General features: G+C 56.3%; 1 protein-coding gene across 6 annotated transcripts in view; it reads left to right on the top strand.

The window, feature by feature from the left end:
- Positions 1 to 903: 903 nt before the first annotated feature.
- The window catches only part of LRRC3B (leucine rich repeat containing 3B), a 44,038-nt gene continuing 41,991 nt past the window's right edge, over positions 904 to 2,950 (top strand). For 2 of the 6 annotated variants that reach the window (XM_021536541.2, XM_031503880.2), the window contains exon 1: positions 904 to 1,053. The gene's annotated coding sequence lies outside the window, so the exon portion shown is untranslated. Of the gene's footprint in view, positions 1,054 to 1,170; positions 1,252 to 1,450; positions 1,515 to 1,589; positions 1,791 to 2,950 lie in introns of those variants that run through there. The other 4 variants (XM_031503878.2, XM_031503876.2, XM_031503879.2 and 1 more) reach the window with 4 other exon arrangements.

Here is a 2,950-nt window from a genome sequence, read left to right as displayed (position 1 = left end):
CAGTTTTGTATAGTTAGAGGCAAAAAAAAAAAAAACCAGCCCAGAGGAGATCAATGCCAATTCATTTTCTGTTCCATGCAGCATCCTAGGCAGCCTTCACCTTAAAGCAAACCAGCTAAGATGGATCTTTCTAAAACCCATCTACCCAGGTGCTCTCAACTGGAGACAGGCAACAAAATTCTTTGCTACACGAAATGAATAGAATGCTTACTTTGCAGAGCCAGAGTAGAAAAGTGTACAACAGAGAAAGTATGTTTGAGTGAGAGAGGCAACCGATTGGCGATGTTTCTTAAAGTCTGGGTTACGACAGGCCATACAACTGCTGCAACACAGCACATTTCACAGAAGTACCTCTTGGAGAATAATGTCAGCCTCGCAAGAACCGTGGTTAAGCCCGAAGCAGGATGTGAATAACTGGATCATCACAAAAGGTTGGTGAGGCTGAGCATAGCATAAGTTTACCTATCGTAGCAAGTATTTGGCAATGACAGCTGTTCACTCAGATGAGCAAAACAATTAACCTTATTCCTATTTTTCTGGGGAACCTGGTGGGCACTGGGGGGAGCAGAAGCACCCTCTGAAGGCACCCCACGGTGCTCCCGACAGACCGGGCTATTCTCTCCATCGGCCCGGCGCGGGCGGCCCCGGCCCTACCCCTAAAGCTGGAGGGTGAGAGCCACAGTGAGCCCCGGGAGGCAGACGGGCAGCACCTCCCCGCTGTGTGGTGGGAGCGAGAGGGAGGTCTCCTCCTTCTCTCCCTCCCCGCCCCGCTCTCTCCTCCCTCCGTGCCCGCAGCCGCAGCGCAGGGCCGGGGAGCGGCGGCGCGGCAGGCGGAGCGGCGCGGCGCGGAGCGGGGCGCCCGGCGAGGCAGCAGGGCGGGCGGGCGGGCGTTGGCTGCGCCCGGCCCCGCCGCGCCGCCCGCAGGCTCCGCCCGGCGCTCCCATGGCGCGGCGGCCCCGCGCCAGGTGAGCAGCGCTGCCTGTTGCGCCCAGCGGAGCGGAGCCACACAGCCGGGGCCACACGCCGAGAAGTTTTGCGGGAAGGCGCCGCGATGTGAGTTGCGGCGCCCCGCGGATGCACTGGGTGGGGGGCGGCAGCTCCGGGAGGAAACTCGACAGGGAGAGAGCGGGGGGAAGGCGATCATCGCTGCTGCCTCCGTGGGGCTACCGTGCCACCTTGCCCGGCAACGATCAGCGAGGGCCACCGGCGGGGCCCCCTCCCCCAGCCCGTGCTGGCGAACCTCCGGTGTCCGTGAGTCCCGGGGGGTGACGGGGTCGGGATTCCGCCGAGGCAGCGGGAGACGGGGAAGGAATTCAGAGGCGGAGGCTCTGGGGAAGGGATTGACACCCTCTCGTTTGGGAGCAAAAGAGGGATTTGAGAGCCGCGGCCCCCGATCCTGTACCGGTGCAACATCAGAAAAGGGGTGGAAAATACAGCGCCCCTCCCATCCGTGCGTGTTCCCGGGGCGGCCGGCCGCTGTCCCTGCCCGGCCGTGTGCGGGCGGGCTGCCGGAGGTCGGTCGCGCTGCTCAGCGTGCGGGTGGCGGCCGGGGCGCCGAGCAGGGCTGCCGGGGAAAGGGGGCGGCGGGGACGGGAGGGAAGACGCCGTGTGTGTTGCCGTAGGATTTTTCCACTTTGAGACCTATCAGGACCAATTGCTACGGTTCGGGCGGCGGTGGCCGCGATGCGGGGGGAGGGGGGAAGAGGGCATCTCCCTCCGAACGCGAGCAACAAATGGCAGCGGCGGGCGGCAGCCAGGCTCAGGACCGCGGCGGTGCCCGCTGCGCCCAGGTGAGCTGCGACGCCCCCGCTGCCCGGCGAGCTACCGGGCGGACCCGTAGCGGGTGGCGCCGGAGCTGCCCCAGCGGGCCGTGGCGGGGTGGGGGGTGCCCCCGGCCCGGGACGGGAACGGGGGTTCAGGGGTCCCGTGGCCAAGGGGAGCTCCATGCGACCCGGCGCTCCGAGCGGGGCACGGTCGCGACCTCTGAGCCCGCGGAGAAATGTCGCGATCTCTTGCAGCAAGCGTGTACTGGGTACTGTGTGTCTGTGAGAACCTTCTGTGGGCTCTTCTCTCGCCTTTCTGGCAAGCTACACGTCCAGAATTTCCCTCGCCAAAAATTTGGAAAATGGCTCAGATGTGCCAGCGAGAATTCTTCTTTCCGTCTTTGCTTCTGCCTTCAAAAATGATGAGATTTTAGAGTATCGGTTAGAAAATGTGAAAGTGATTCAGGCTGCAGGTTATCGTCCTATCTTTGTGATTGTCCCTAGACAGCAGAAATGGTGTAATTACAGAATGAAAACAGCTGAACAACTTGAAAAGCATAAATAGACTAACCACCTAAAGAGTCAGAATGAGAACCAGGAAAAGAGCATTTACTGCTCTCCTCAAAGAGGTAATCCTAAAGTTATTTACATGGATATGAAAATGACAGAATAAGCGAAAACTTTTGAGATTATTTGAATTAATTAAAATATAATAGCCACGAGAAAATGTTACAGATTTGTTAAGGAAAAGAAAACAACCCTTCTTGAAGCTGGAAACTTCGACTGGGTTAGCCTTTTCTGAATGTTGAAAAGACCTATCAAAAATTTCTTCTTATAGTAGCCTGATAATTTGTAGGTTTAAATTGGAAGGTGTGTATCACACCCTACTGAAAGCAGTAGCATGAAGGCTTTGATACAGAGCACAACAGTGTTTGTATGGCTTACTTATTGATATTATTCTTAGTAATTTAATATAAAAGTGTAAGCTTCTAGTTTGGTTTAAAGGGAAAGGAAACGAGCTGTAGAATGAACTAAATTTGCAAAACCTTTGCTATGTTCAGAGTCTAATTTTCTGGTTTAGTTTCTAAATAGTAAAATTGCTCAGAATTAATTATAGCTGTGATTGCGGCAGCCCTTGTGCAAATTGCCTGGATTTCTGTGGGATTACTTCTACAGGTAATATTCTG

Source organism: Lonchura striata, chromosome 1 (genome assembly GCF_046129695.1).
Source record: "Lonchura striata isolate bLonStr1 chromosome 1, bLonStr1.mat, whole genome shotgun sequence".
NCBI lineage: Eukaryota > Metazoa > Chordata > Aves > Passeriformes > Estrildidae > Lonchura > Lonchura striata.
The sequence above is the reverse complement of the archived record's forward strand: the minus strand, read 5'-3'. Positions and strand labels throughout refer to the sequence as shown.